General features: G+C 38.2%; 1 long non-coding RNA gene across 1 annotated transcript; it reads left to right on the forward strand.

Annotated features, from left to right (window-relative positions):
* Positions 1 to 205: 205 nt before the first annotated feature.
* On the forward strand, positions 206 to 2928 carry LOC131896339 (uncharacterized). The gene is made up of 2 exons (XR_009375437.1): positions 206 to 283; positions 2686 to 2928. It is a non-coding gene; the product is annotated as an uncharacterized LOC131896339 (long non-coding RNA).
* Positions 2929 to 15714: the final 12786 nt, after the last annotated feature.

The raw sequence follows: 15714 nt of genomic DNA on the forward strand, positions 1-15714 counted from the left end.
AGAATAAATTGTCTAACCATTTCTGCACAAAGTTATTATTTTTTTGTAATGAGAACATTTGAAACCCTGCTTTCTAGATATTTTAATATATGTAGGAAATCATTATTAACTGTAGTGACTTTCCTGGCAAGTTTTCTAAGCACTTACATTCTCTCTCTCTCTCTCTCTCTCTCTCTCTCTCTCTCTCTCTCTCTCTCTCTCCCTTTCCCAGAGATGCTGACTCAGAAGGACTGATTCTGATGGTGATGAAGAGGTTAAAAGACTCACAGAACAATAATGTGAGGTATGTGATATTCCATTGTGGCTGAAATAAAATTATGTATCTTAGGACCCTTTTGCAATTCAGCCTGCTGGCACATCTTGTTCTAAAATATTATTCTGACAAGAAATGATAATATTACTAAAATCATATTGCTGTTTCTGGATTACTTTATTATTTATAAATTAATTAATCCATTTATTATTCATTCACTCATCAAACATTTACTGAGCAGCTCCAGGATTTCTGGTCAGTGCTAGGATTTCTGAAAAGAATTACATCTCCCCTCTGTTAAAAAGCTTGTTACTTAAGATAACAAATAGATATAAAATGATATTTGAATATCGGGCATAGGAAGAAAAATGACCAAAAAGAAGAAGAAATTTATTTACTCAGAGGGATAAAGCAACAGATATGTGCCAGGAGAAAGTTCGTGATGCTTTAGTGATAACGATAAAATTATTCAATATTTAAAATAATAACTTCCATTACTAATAGCATTGATGGTGGTGGTTGTAGTAAATTTTTCATTATTCATGTGGCAAAAGCATAGTCAGTGTCAGTTATTAGTCTATAACACATGTCATCCTATGTAAATAGTTTTGGTGTGGTCCTAGTGCAATTTGATATGAAATTCTTATTTTTTTATTGGTGGAATGTAAACTGATATGGCCAGTATGGAAATCAGAAACAAGGTTTCTAAAATAACTGAAATAACAACTACCACATGATCCATCTACTCTTGACCACACGTCCATAGGACTCTGTATCCTACCACAGAGATCCCTGTTTATTGCTTCTGTATTCACAATAACAAGGAAATGGAATCAACCTACGTGTCCATTAATTCATGAATCAATAATGAAAATGTGGTGCAGAAATACAGTGGAAGTTGTTCAGCCACAAAGAAAAATGAAATCATGGAAACTTTAGGAAAATAGACAGAAGTGGAAAACATTATACCAAATCAGACAACTTGGGCTCAGAAAGACAGATAGCATATGTTCTCTCTCAAATCCTGGTCCCAGATTCTAATATATATATATATATATATATATATATATATATATATATATATATATATATATATATATATGCAGAGTCACATGGGAGTAAATGTGGGCAAAGGCCAGGAAACTAGCCAGGTGTCATGAGAGAGTAGTAGGGTTTATAGGAAGGGAAAGGGAATGGAGTGTGAGTGTAAGTGATACGAAAGTACAAAGGGGAGCCTTGGGAGTGAAAGAGCAGAAGGGAGGAATGTAAAGCAGTGAGTTTGTGGGGGCCCACCGAGGCTCCCTAGTAAGGCCTTACTCGTGGTCAGAAAGTCTGAGCTTGCTTTGCCCAGCAGGGCTGCATAATAGGATGACTTAGCTAAAGGCGTGGTTATCAGGTGTTTTGAAGGGTCTACACGTCTTGATACTTTACACCTTGCTCTTGAAAGGGGGTGGGTTTTTTGCCCCTCTCCTTGCTGATGTATAAAAATCCTGTCATGAATAAACTCAGAGCAACTGGATATTGACCCAGGGCCCTTCTGAAGCTATCCTGTGTCTCTATCTTTTTCTCCATCTCCATCTATATTTATTCCTATTATTTCTCAGTTCCTCACTCCTCCATTCAAGAACCCTTTGACAGGTCAGAGTTGGTCTCTGACAGGAGTTGGGAGAGGAGAAGCATGAAGGAGATAGACCAGAACCAAGAAACTTTGAAAATGCCGCAGCAAATCTGTTACTTAATATCCTTACTGCAAAAGGATACATACATAAATAAATAAATGAAAAATAGGTCATCAAGTTACAGGTGCTATGTGAAACACTGTATTTTAGCAATGAGGCTATAGAATTGGTAGAGAAGATGTTATTTACATAGTTTCTATATTTACATAGTTTCCAATCATTGCACAGGGTACTCTTCATGCTCTCTTACCACCACCACCACATTATGTTTAAATTCAGAAATTTCCTCTCTATATTCTTTATTAGCAAATATGGTGCCCAGTAAGATCTTATATTTCACATTATAAAAAGAATGTAGTATTGTTTGTAACACCACACTGTTTTTTTGCAGCCTGTCATGTCGAAGTAATATACACTCTCTTGCATCATTCACTTCCTAATATCATTTAGAACCAATTATCAGTTTCAACATTACTCAAAGCAGCAGCATCCTGTAAGCCGCCCACAAATACTGGCTTCCAGCGACTACTATGGCCACTGTGCTTTGATGATGCCCATACCTCAAGTCTAAGTCAAATTATTCAGGAAAATTTGAATGATAATTTTGGTTTTGGTCATCTTAATCCACCTTTAACATTTTAGAGCACACAAGTAAAATAGCACATCCTTCAAATGCTATCAGCTGTAATCCATGCATTAATATGCAACCTCTTTCAATGGAAATCATCTATTGTGTCTCTTATACCCTCACAGGCATGGGAGAATATCCTCTGAAGAATCATCCATTTCACACAAGAAATCTTTATCTTTCACCCAGAATGACTGAAAGCTGAGTTGGAGAGTGTATAGCTTTACTGGCATTAATCAGAGGCAAGAGAAAGATCACCTGGAAGGTTCATTGATATTTTAGATCAATGGTCTCCAAAGTGCTTGAAGAAGATTGTTGTGGTCTGTCTCATATACGATATGGAAAAGAATCTGCAAAGGTGGTGGTCACTTCTGTTTCTGTGTTTGAGAGTGTAACTATATATAAACCAGCCTTAAGTGCACTCGATCAGAAATGACATAACAGTTGGCACACATGTGGACGATTGCTGATGACTAGTTTGTATGTATAGTTTCAAGCCCAAGGGATGGCAGCAGCCTACTGGTTAGCCCAGAGACTCAAACTTGTCCTGCATCCAGTTTAAGCAACATAGTTCCAAGTCAGAACATCACTATTCTGGCAGATCAACCTTGTTCTGTCTTATGAAAGAAAAGTCACACTGGCAGTTAAGAATGGTATATCTGCTTGGATGTGCTCTTGAAATTGGAGCCAGGTTCTGTAATAACTTCACAGAAAAAAATGCCAAATAATGTGGAACATTTGTTTCATCACACATATGGAGTATGATTGGATATAAGATTCATCCATTAATTAGTTCACAGTCCTTTTCCAAAACTAATTAGCTGGCAACCAACCCTTTACAACATGACTGCAGTTGAGGGGGTATTTCAGATTCAAAGCTTAACAGGATACCATGTGATGGAATGGTCAATATTATTATTGTTAATTTATAGAAAACAATATCAAGGACCAAAGGGCCAAGTGGCTTGATCAGCATCACGTAACTAGGGCAAAAGTAGCTGAAATCAGTGTTCAAATTTCCAACAAATAGTCAATTAACATGAGACCATTGATGCCACATTTAATGACAATCTCTTACTAACAGGGTATTCTGTTGGATAGGGTAAGCTGAAACTAAAAAATAAATTAGTTTTCACTGATATGTTAAATGTGGTTTCCCTTTAAAGATAGTTTCTTTTAAATGAAAATACTTTTAACAGTTCAGCTTTTTGTTTTTATTTTTATTTATGCGTATATGTCTGTGTGGGTATATGCCATGCAGGGGCCCACAGAGGCCAGAAGAGACCAACCAATCCCATGAAGATGAAGTTATAGGCAGTTGCTGTGAGTGCTGGTTCCTCTGCAAGAGCAGCCTGCTGTCTTAACCAATGAGTCATCTCTCCTGCTCTAACATGGTTTCCTAAAACATTTTCTGTGCATCCTTTGGCCCTATCTCACAACATCCTTCAATGGTAAAGGGAGCGGTGCTTCTCACCTGCATTTCTCAGTTGGGGAACATGCAGGTCAGAGGTTTTTGCGTCTTTCTTGGTCTCCCAGCTTTCATCAGTGAGGCTGAGTTATTTCCCATCTCTGACTACAAACTCATTCTCTGTGAGTATTTTACCACTATCAAATAGCTTCTTACTCAGCATTCTTCGGGATTAACTATTACTGATTATCATTCTTACAGTTTCTTCTATTTTTGACTCACATCCTGTTCATAGTGAGTTACTATGGAGACGTGACATATTATCAGTTTCTCTGTAGGACAGTGACCTAGCATATTTAAAAATGTTCTGGGTTTCTTAGCAACTCGACCAACATTATCCGCCTTTGCTTCCATGATCCTTTGCCTAAGCAAACGAAATTTCTATCATGGGTTGGTTTGGGGGGATGGTAATAGAGTGTTTAGAAAGGAAGTAAAGATTAAACATATCAAATATAGAATCCATTTTAGCAAATGTCTGTCCCCTCTACGTTAAGGTATTTTAAAATACACAGCAATGATGGAACAGAAAATGAAGGGATTTAGAACCTACAAAATTTCAGTTCTATCTCCTTCTTTGCAATAACAACTCTGAACAGCACTAAGCCCCTCTAAGCTTCAGTTTCCTCATATATAAAATATGACTTTATAGCCTAATACTTACTGGAGTCAATCATGATATGAAAATGGTCTGCACATGATAAATTCTCAAGATACTAATGCTAGTTCTAATTTAAGGACTCATTTGTTCTTTGTTAATCATTCTTCTTAGAAATATATGATATAGCAAAGGGAAAAGCAGAGGGTGTGGTGGAGAAATTGGAGATACTAAAGACTTTACTGTCCCATTATGTCATATGGGGTGAGGCATGCTGTGGGATGTTCTATATGGCAAATGTGTTGCTAATTAGTCAATAAATAAAACACTGATTGGCCATTGGCTAGGCAGGAAGTGTAGGCAGGACAAGGAGGAGAATAAAGCTGGGAAGTAGAAGGCTGAGTCAGAGAGACACTGCCAGCTGCCATGATGAGAAATAGCATGTGAAGATGCCGGTAAGCCATGAGCCACGTGGCAAGGTATAGATTAATGGAAATGGATTAATTTAAGCTGTAAGAACAGTTAGCAAGAAGCCTGCCATGGCCACACAGTTTGTAACCAATATAAGTCTCTGTGTTTACTTGGTCGGGTCTGAGTGGCTGTGGGACTGGCAGGTGAGAGAGATTTGTCCTGACTGTGAGCAAGCAGGAAAACTCTACAGAGGCATACTTAATCAAGTTCTTCAATGTAAAGGATATGTGCAGATATTGTGCCAGGAAATTCCCAATCTACAGAATGTGAGCCCTTTCAACTTCTGAAATGAAAAGTATTACAGTGAGCAAGAACAGTATCCAGCAATATTCAAACATCTTGAAAGAACATAAGGAGCCTTTGTGGGCTTATTGCTCCTTCCTTATCCCTTCATCCCACTCTACTATAGGCCACTCCTACTTACTACAGACATACAACAGCGATAGAATGCTTATACCTGTGAACACAATGTCTACATCCAATATCTACTCCAGCACCTGACTGGCTCAGTTTTGTTGGTTATGTGATGGGCATATTAATAAAAATTTACTCAGAGCGTTGGAAAAGGCACAGGACAGTATCTGGAACACATCATGTACCATTAACAAGCTTTGATCTTTAAACATAGTTTTCTTTTCCTGCCTATTTGACTTGACACAGGATTTCCCTCTTGTCTAGATACTTCTTTGACTTTGCCCCTATGGTAACATTATTCAAGATTTGACTCTTAGGCATCTCTCTGGAGAACTCTTTTCTGATATTACTTTCAGTTTCCCTAGAAGATTTGTCTCCTTAATATCTTTGTGTAGACGTGCATACATACATCATGTCTTGTACATTTGTATTATATCTTATACTATTATAAGATGATCACATTGCATTTCAGTCTTCATTGTTTACATAGTTCTCCATTTGAGTTTTATGAAGGGAAAAGAGTAACTCAGCTCTCTCTCTCTCTTTCTCTCTCTCTCTCTCTCTCTCTCTCTCTCTCTCTCTCTCTCTCTCCAGAATATATCACAGCATTGCTGAGATGCTTGTGCATTTGTGAGTAGGCAGAAGGAGGAAGGTAAGAAAAAAGGAAGAAGAGAGAATTATAAAGAGTGTTCATTTATACTGAGCAGATTACACAAGCAAAGAGTTCGTACAGAGATTAGGCAGCTAGTTTAGAAGGTATTGGAAAGGGGAAGGTCCCTAAGAGATTCTGTAGTGAATAGTAATGAACCAAATTGATTGCTAACAGTTTCCTAGTAGGAATTAACTCAACAGGGTTGAGTCTATCTTTAAATGGCCCTAAGTTAAGAAAGCAGGGACAAAGGTGCTACAAAAAGTGATACATGCCTGCCATGGTCCTCTAGCAGATCAATATGCACTCACAGCTGGAAAAATAAACTAGTCCTAAAATATGCTGTGGCTTTATAGTACTTCAAAAGAATAATCTAATGCACCATATTTGGCCCTTTTGAGATTTTCATTAGTTTTCTGAAAAACCTTTTAACTACAAGCCTGGAAGGATGATCCTTGAGTTGGGTGGAGTTTGGTGCTGAATTGATTGAGGACAAAGGGTCAAGGTGGAATGTTTCCTAAACCTGTTTCAAATAATGTGCTGTTGGGCCGTGAAGATTGTTTCATCAGCTAGTTGGGGGTCAATGGAGTCCTCTGGTTCATTAAACTTGGAGAATTTGCTCATTTCTTATCTCTCAGATGTGTGTGATGGCGCTGCCATGTGGAATACTCTGGAATAATTCCACTTAAAAAACTTCATTAACTTAAAACAAATTCATTTTCCTCCCCAAGCTAAGCTACCACATAATACTTTTAGGGGGTGGGTGGTGAATGTCTCATCTGTGACCTCTACTTAGATGTTGCTGCTCTAGAGAATTCATCACTGAGAATGTCGAGAGAATCCATCCATGTATTTCCAACATTTGATTCTCACCATGTTATAGAACATTTCAGTTTGAAAGGTATCTTTATTACATCATGCCATTCATTTCTAGAGCAATAATCAGAGGAGGGATAATTGTTCCCACTTTACAGCGGAGGAAACAGAGGCCCAGAGTGGTTCAGAGAACTGAAAATAAATGGGTAAAAGATAAGTGATTAGATGCATGAGTCACACATTGAGTAAGTGTTGTAACTAGCCAGAGGTTTCCCCAGTCTTCAAATTTCACTGATTAACTGTGTCTTTGAGGGTTTCCTGTGAACCCAGCACTTTACTTGGTACTCCAGAGGGATTAGTAGGATAAAATCTCCAACCTCACAAAACCCAGAGTGGTTGCAACAACAGACCACTGCTGATTGAAATTCTATCTGCTATAATTAAAGTAAATTCCAAGAACTTATAGGAGCTAAGGGGAACACTGCCTCTGTGTGAGTCTTAATTTAAATTAGCTAAATGGGGCTGCTTCAAGTACAGGCAAATCATATCAGTGCAGGACTTGATGATCAGGTCCCCTTGTGAAAAGGGAAATCTATGCCTGGCTGCCAGTCTTGGTAAGGAGCACCTGGAACTACATCTTTTCTCCCTTTCTGTCCATAGAAGACAATCATATCTTTGATATTGTACCATCTTCAACCTTAAGGCTCAAGGTAGGTGCTTTTGGGAGTAGAAACTCATGGATGATGTACTGTGAGCTATCTCTGAAGGCTAATTAAGCAAGGAATGAGAGAATATGAGCAGAAGGAGGGAAGAACATAGGTGAAACCCAAGAATGAGGGACTATGTGATTCTTCCAAAGACAGAGCAGGGAATTAGGACATTGTTAGGGAAGAGTGACAAGAAAGCCAGGGGATGGATTCAAGAATGAGTTAAACAAATTTCAGTGAAAATAATAGGACTGAATCCATCTCTGCCTGTCCAAAGTTAGGGACAGTGCTAGGTATGGGATCAGTACTCAACAACATTTGCTGTATAATATTGAAAGTAATTGTAAACCATATTAAGCACTCTTTTTAATTTCACATGTTTTTCAGTCATCAAAATTGCCTTTTTTGATACTTTTCCAGTAGGATTAAATATAATCCAACTATTAACGCATTTGTGATGCCCACAGCCTTATAGACAGATGTAACACTTACAACACTGTGACGATTGAAGATGAAAAGAAGGCAAGCACAGAAAAGAAAGATGTCCAAGGCAGTGATAACCTGGCTCAGTCCTGGGATATGCACGACTGTAGCCTTTCTCCAGCACTTCTCATCCAAATTCGAGTAAGCATTCTCTTAGACAAGGTGAATGAACAAGAACATATATACCCTTAGCATCTAATTAGGTGCTGATGTCCATGTTGCTGGGCTGCTACAGCTAGAGCAGGCTGCATTTTAGCATCTAGTTGAGACCTGTCAGCCCAGGAATCATAAGAAACCATATAACTATTTACCCAACCATGATGAACTTGAGTGGAGATGGGAGTTCCAGTGAGAAGAGCAGAACTCAAATTGCCTCAGCCTAAAAGTGTACAAGGAAACTTGGGAGCCAGAGAAGGTTTGATGTGACTGAAGAATCTTTCAAATGTGGAGACTAGCATCCATGTGAAAGGATTTACCAATGTGATTTTTATTCCCATGAAAAATCCTAGGAATGTGATGTGATAACTGGAAAACTGTAAACCGTAAAGGGACTTGTTTAGCCTGTGAGTTTGAAAGATTGCTCAGGCATTGATAACATGTAGACTTGCAGCAGGGAAACAAAGAGAGCTTATGAGATATACTGTACAAGACATAAACAAATATCAGTGTTTCATCTATCTAAACAAACTTTAGCCTCCAAGAATCAAATTATGGTAAGTAGTGAGATCTCTGTATCTACCAAACAACATTCCATTATCATAATTTTCTAATTATATGGTCCTTGTTAAAAAAGTTTTTTTTTTTTTTTGGATAATACCAGTGTCTTAGTTACTGTTCTATTACTGTGATAAAACACCAAGCCCGAGGCAACTTCTTTTAAAAAGCATTTAACTGGAGGCTTACTTAAAGTTTCAGAGGATTAGCCAGGCGGTGGTGGCGCATGCCTTTAATCCCAGCACTCGGGAGGCAGAGCCAGGCGGATCTCTGTGAGTTCGAGGCCAGCCTGGGCTACCAAGTGAGTTCCAGGAAAGGCACAAAGCTACACAGAGAAACCCTGTCTCGAAAAAACCAAAAAAAAAAAAAAAGTTTCAGAGGATTAGTCCATGACCATCATGGTACAGAGTGTGGTGGTAGATAGGTAGGCATGGTGCTGGAGTAGTAGCTGAGAGCTTCCATCTTATCTGCAAGATAGAGACAGAGAGAGACAGAGGGAGGCAGACAGACAGACAGATAGATAGAGAAAACACCTGGCTTGAGCTTTTGAAACTTCAAAGTATACTCCCAGTAACACATCTCCTCCAACAAGTCCACACCTCCCAATCCTTCCTAAACAGTCTACTAATTGGGAACTGAACATTCAAAATATGTAAGACTATGGAGGCCATTATCATTCAAACCACCACATGTAGGCTTGTAGCAGGGAAACAAAGCAAGCTGATGAAATATACTGTACATGACATAAATAAGAATGCTTAACTTATCTTAACACATTTTAGTTTCCAGGAATCAAAATTAGATAAATAGGTGTATTTGTATATCTATCAAACTACCATAATTCCAAAACTATATAGGCCTTGTTAAAGTTTTTTGTTTGTAATAGGGATGATTCAAAAGAGTCTACACCCCTTAGTGTAAAATTAATAGTTATGACTCAAAAAAGAGTCAAAAATAGTTATAAGCTTTATTGAGGCCTTTTAAAATTATCAATAGATTTATCTCATGTCCTTTATCATGGTACAATGGAATTTTTTTGAGCTGCTTAAAGCCATCTAAATAATTGTATTCAGTTTCACTTGTAACAATTAATTGATGCATACAAGCTAGCATTATGGCTAAAGGCAATTATCTAACCATGATTCTGGTGGTGAGCAGTTGGCAGTTGCTTACCACTTGTAAGGCAGCAGTGGTAAGGTTACTTGTGAATAAACTGCAGGTTAGATGTGCTAAGTAATTAAGCTCAAAATTGTTTGTGAAATATCCCACACAGACCGTTGTAGACTACATCTTCAAATCAAGTCAGCGGTTCAGACCTAGGTCTACATACTGGAAACCTCGATTCTAATTTGCTCTAATTTGAGAGCTTATTGGAGTATTTTTTCTTTTTAAATTGTCATGTCATTGTATTTCTTTGTGGGACTCAAGATTGCACTTGACTCATCTGCATATTATATCATGATGAAATCAGGATAATTAGCATTCCCTCACACATAATTGAGGTCATCATTTAATGACATTCTATCCCATGGATCCACATGCCAGCTCATCAGACTAAATCATTTATAAAATTCTTTTGGCTAAGAATGAATATGTTTTCAAGTTTAAGAGATAGATGTTTCTTTTCCTTTTTATTAAGAATACACAGAACTCTTTCATAATGGGGAGATGAGTTAAACAGACCCAGAAGAAATACAAAATCAGTGATCCACTTTCTCAGTTTTTTCCATTGTTTTTCTCTTTAGGTTTACTACATATTTCCCCCCCTAGGCCATTTTCATCGACCAAGGCACTTGTTTTTCATTTTCTATAGTACCAAATTTGGGTTACCACTCCAGTGCCAAAATCTATCAGAGGTATATCAACCCTTGAGGTTTTCTTCTCAGTAAAGGGTGGGATAAATGCTCATAGGGTCATATTATCAAAGGAGAGACAAAACTGAAGGCCTACCTTTCTGCAAGTTATCCAGTTTTGGCAGGATTGAGGAGAAACATGGTATGAACACTAAAGTTTAGGCCCACTACTTTAACAGAAATATGCAGGGGTCATCCAGGAAGGCTAACCTCCTGTGTATGAAAGAAACTGATCAAAGCAGGTCAAGATCATACTAACAACTATCTCATGTCTCACATACCATCCACCCAGTCTATTGAGTTTATTATTTGGCATAAATTGTAACTCACTACTTTGAGCAATGGCAGTGAAATATCAGTCATCTTACGCTTGACCATGTCATATATCATATTTTTAATTGGTATGATGGCTATTCTTGGTTGTTAGCTTGGCTACCTCTGGAATGAACTACAATCTACAAATGGAGGGCACACCTTTGAGAGATTATTTTTGCTTGGGTGAACCTACTTCTAGTCCAGACCTTTGAGGTAGGAAGGCATGGGCTTTTGCTCTGGATCTTGAGGAGGGAATACACAACTTTAAACCAGGATATACCTTCTGCAGAAGTCCTATATAAGGATATGGAAAAAGGAAGCTTTTGCCCTTTGCTTGCTTGCATTTGCCTTGCTAGAACATCCATTCTTTAACTAGTATTGAAGCTTACTTCTTTGGGATTCCAGCATAGACTAAAGACCAGTTGAGATATGCAGCCTAGATTCCAAGACCTTCTGTTTACAGCCAGTCATTTTTGGATTAGCTAGATTACAGCCTCTAAGTCATTCTGAGAGAGAGAGAGAGAGAGAGAGAGAGAGAGAGAGAGAGAGAGAGAGAGAGAGTTTCATTTTCTAAATTTTGTTACTCTAGAGAACCCTAATTAATACAACTGGAAAAAGTCTAGGATCTTGAATAGTTTGAGAAACTGTGAATATTATTTAAACAATTCGGTATATTCCCTTGGGAGAAGCAAGAACAGCTACCCTATTTTACAGAGTTTAGGCTCAGGAATAAAGAGAAATAGAATATTTTCTTCTCTCTCTCTCTCTCTCTCTCTCTCTCTCCCTCTAATTTTTTGTATATGTGTTTCTTTTATTTTTACAAAAGGGACACAAAGTATCAATGAACATTTAAAAAGTAAGCAAAGAGCCCTATGATGAAGATTAATTTCATGTAGAAGAAGAAGTCTACATAATAGGTTTTGAGCTGAAAAGCTCATGCTGTGAGTGCATACACATGAACACAAGCATGTGCACATACAGTTGCACAGGCATGCACACACCTTTATCTATGGGTCATTGACCACTAGACTGTCGTGATTAAAAGGAAGAAACCACTAATGATCTCCTACTACAATATCAATTGCACAGTTTTTCTTCTGTAACTCCTGTCTTTTATCCTATGCAATGTCACGTGAGCACTCTAAAACCTGCCAGACTCTTCTGAAACTTCAATCTCACATTAACTGTTTACTTGGCTCTCCTTGGTTGAACTATTTTTGTTCTCACTTTCTACTCCATTCAAAATTTAACCATCTTTCAAACTTCTTAGCTTAATCTCTATCTTGGGTCCTAAGCTTAAAGTTACTATTTAATTTCCCCAGCTTTGATAGTAAGTGTTGACTGAAATGATGACTGTTGTGTTTTTCTAAGGCTATCTTAACTTCTAGGACAGTTGAACAGTATCCTTTTTTCATCTAACTCCAGGTTATAGGGGACCTTAACTCTCTATCATACTTCTTAAGGAAAAATTAGGTATTCTTACTTTGAATCTATTGTTGCATAGAATGTTCATGGTATGCATATTTAGGAGTCCCTGCATTTGAATGTAATCCTATGCAATATTTCTCAGAGCTCTGTTCACAGATACCCTGGATCACAGTGGCAACAGCATAAAATTTGGTGTTTCTTGTGCTCTTAGAAACTGGAACACGGTGATTTTTTTGTTTGTTTGTTTGTTTTTTGAGATAGGGTTTCCATGTGTAGCCCTGACTTTCCTGGAACTCGCTTTGTAGACCAGGCTGGCCTTGAACTCAGAGATCCACCTGCCTCTGCCTCCCAAGTGCTGGAACTAAAGGTGTGTACGACCACTGGACAGCAGGACATAGTGATTTTACCAGAGTCAGACTCTTACCCAGGAACATTCAAAGGAAGTTCCTGTTCAACAAACCCACTCTCCTTGAGTGGAATTAAGCAGGGATCAGTTGTATTTGGTTCAATCACAATGCGCCAAAGGGTGTGATTCTCATTTTCGAGAAAAGACACAAAAAATTCTCAAGTCCTTATCTGCATTTGCCTAATGGTAAAGTCATATATCACACAAATTTATGAAATCTTTTGTACCAGACTATAATGAGAAAGTGTTGTGTTAGATTTAAAAGAAAATTTTACATCTTCTTACACAAACATATCTTTCACACACCGACATTTTCCATAAATGTTTTGCTTAATAATTTGCCTAACAAAAATTATATATTGATTTGTCAGGAGTTAGGATTGTAATATACTTACAAAACTTTGTTGACTTCTCCGTGTGGAAGACTTCGTTATGTGCTAAATATATAAATATGTAATTGTTAGTTGGTGTGGCATACATTGAACTTCAAGAACTTGAATTTTAATAGAAAAGATAAATACATGATAATAATAAATAAATAGTTATGCAGTAGCAAAAGTCTAACATCAGGAGTCACAGAAAATGTGGATGAACCAAAGACTAACCTCTGGGCAGAAATATGACCATAAACTGTAAGAGCCCAAATCATGAGCTAATTGAGTCTGAGTCTATGGTTTTAAAACTCTACAGAATATAAAATTATCCATGGTAGCTTTAAAATTAACATTGTAAGGGGGCAAATTGGGAGATCAATTAATCTGAGATTTTAGACGTTTTATGAGATTCAAAAGGTCGTTGGTTGCTTTCAAGTGTGAGTAAGGTTAAAACCATTAATTTAATCCAATGATTAAGTTCACTGAGCACCGTTTTATGTCAGGCCCTATTCTAGATTCAGTGGACACAGGTCAGAGATGAAGGGCACATACACTTTTCTTCAAAGGACTCGTCAGCTCATGGGAGATCATGAGCATCCTGAGAAAGGTATTGCAAAATAATGTGGCTGAGTAAGGCCTAAGGACCATCTGGGAAGAAAGACAGAGTTGATCCTTGAACAGGAGTTATGCAAAGAAGAGAAGGAAATTTAGGAGGACTGGAGGCAGGTGGTAAGAATTTGGACGAGGTGAAGAAAGTGGCGGTAACATGTACTCGTTTCCCAGAAAGTTGGTCATGGCAGGACAATAGAGAAACGCTGGCATTTGAGACTAAAGAGATAGGCAAGGACTAAGTGACAGAAGGTCTGGGATATTGCACTAAGAAAAGTGATCCTGTGATATAAGTCAATGTTTCCATATTATACACCGTAGACTTCCTATTGGAGCATCAGATACAACCCTTGGGTCCCAGATGAAAACAGAACAGGAATCACTCTATGTGGGAAAGGAGAAAGTCCTCAGGGAAATGGTTTGTAGATCACACCCGGTTGGCAGAAACTGAAGCCTAATAATGTTTACGCCCTGTTCATAACCATCAGAAACATACACCTTTCTTGTTAGATGACTTTGAAGATTGAAAGCAGCTAAGTGTGAACCTTGCAGAGAAGCATGAATACTCTCATGCTGCAAACATGGTGACCCATGGTCTATCTTCAGAGCCCACATAAAAAAGGCCTGGGGAGGTGGCATTCTTCTGTAACCTCAGCACGTCTATGGTAACATGAGAGGAGCTAACCCCAGCACTCCTATGGCAATATGAGAGGAGTAGATAGGAGAATTACTTGGAGGCTCATGAGCCAGCTAGCCTGGAATTCACAGCATGGCAGAAACAAGAGGTCTCTTGCTACAGAAACAACGTGGAAAGAGATAATTGACTGCTGAAAGTTGTTCACACACACACACACACATACACACACACACACACATACACGCACATACACACACACACACACACACACACACACACACACACACACACACACGCACACAGTGGTGTGATTGTGCCTGTACTCATACACATGGCACAAACACAAATACACACATAGAAAAATAAAAAAAAATTAAAAGACAGTGGATTTGTGATGCTAGGCCTGTTGCATTGCCTTGCTCTGGTTTGTGGAGTCTGTCTCCTAGAAACATCCCTTTCAGGAAAGTGAGAGTTAAGAGCAAGAAATATTTCTGTGGAGGAAAGATGAGGGCATGCAGTTTCCTGGAGCCCACCTCTCCTTTCATTTCCAGATGTGTGAACTAGGTGAATCCCTTTACCTCTGAAATATAACTTCCTTGACTGTGACATGTAGAAAATTACAAATTAAGTAATATATGCAATATATGTGGCTCATGACTCACATAGTGCTATAAAGGGACTGATATGCTTGAATTTGGCCATTCCTCAAAGGTTCATATGTTGAAGACTTGGGAGATACCTAGTAGAACTGGGAAGATGGGAGGTGGTGGAAGCTTCAGGAGACAGGACCTAATTGGAGCAAATGAGTCACAAGACTCCTGGCTTCAAAATGTACATCTTTCTCACTTCGCCTTCTGTCCACAAAGAATCAAGCCATTTTATTCCACAGCGTTTACTCCACCATAAAGCTTTTTTCATCACCTCATGTAGATTCAGAAGCAACAGGAAAAAGTGATTGTAGACTGACACCTCTGAAATCGTGCCCCAAAATATACCTTTCTTCCTCTAAGCTGTTTTTCTGAGGTATTTTGTTATAGCAAAAGGAAGCTAACTAACACTGATACTTGCAGTGGATTTTGTTGACTCTATGTTTAAAGAATTTTTAATCAATTCAGAACTTGGCACTACCCAGCACTAAATGGAGTGTGTTGAACAAATTAGTTCAGTGTATGAATTTACTCAGTTCTTCGACCATGAAATGTAGACAGAATAGCC

The sequence above is a fragment of the Peromyscus eremicus genome, chromosome 20, assembly GCF_949786415.1.
Source record: "Peromyscus eremicus chromosome 20, PerEre_H2_v1, whole genome shotgun sequence".
Taxonomy (NCBI): Eukaryota; Metazoa; Chordata; class Mammalia; order Rodentia; family Cricetidae; genus Peromyscus; species Peromyscus eremicus.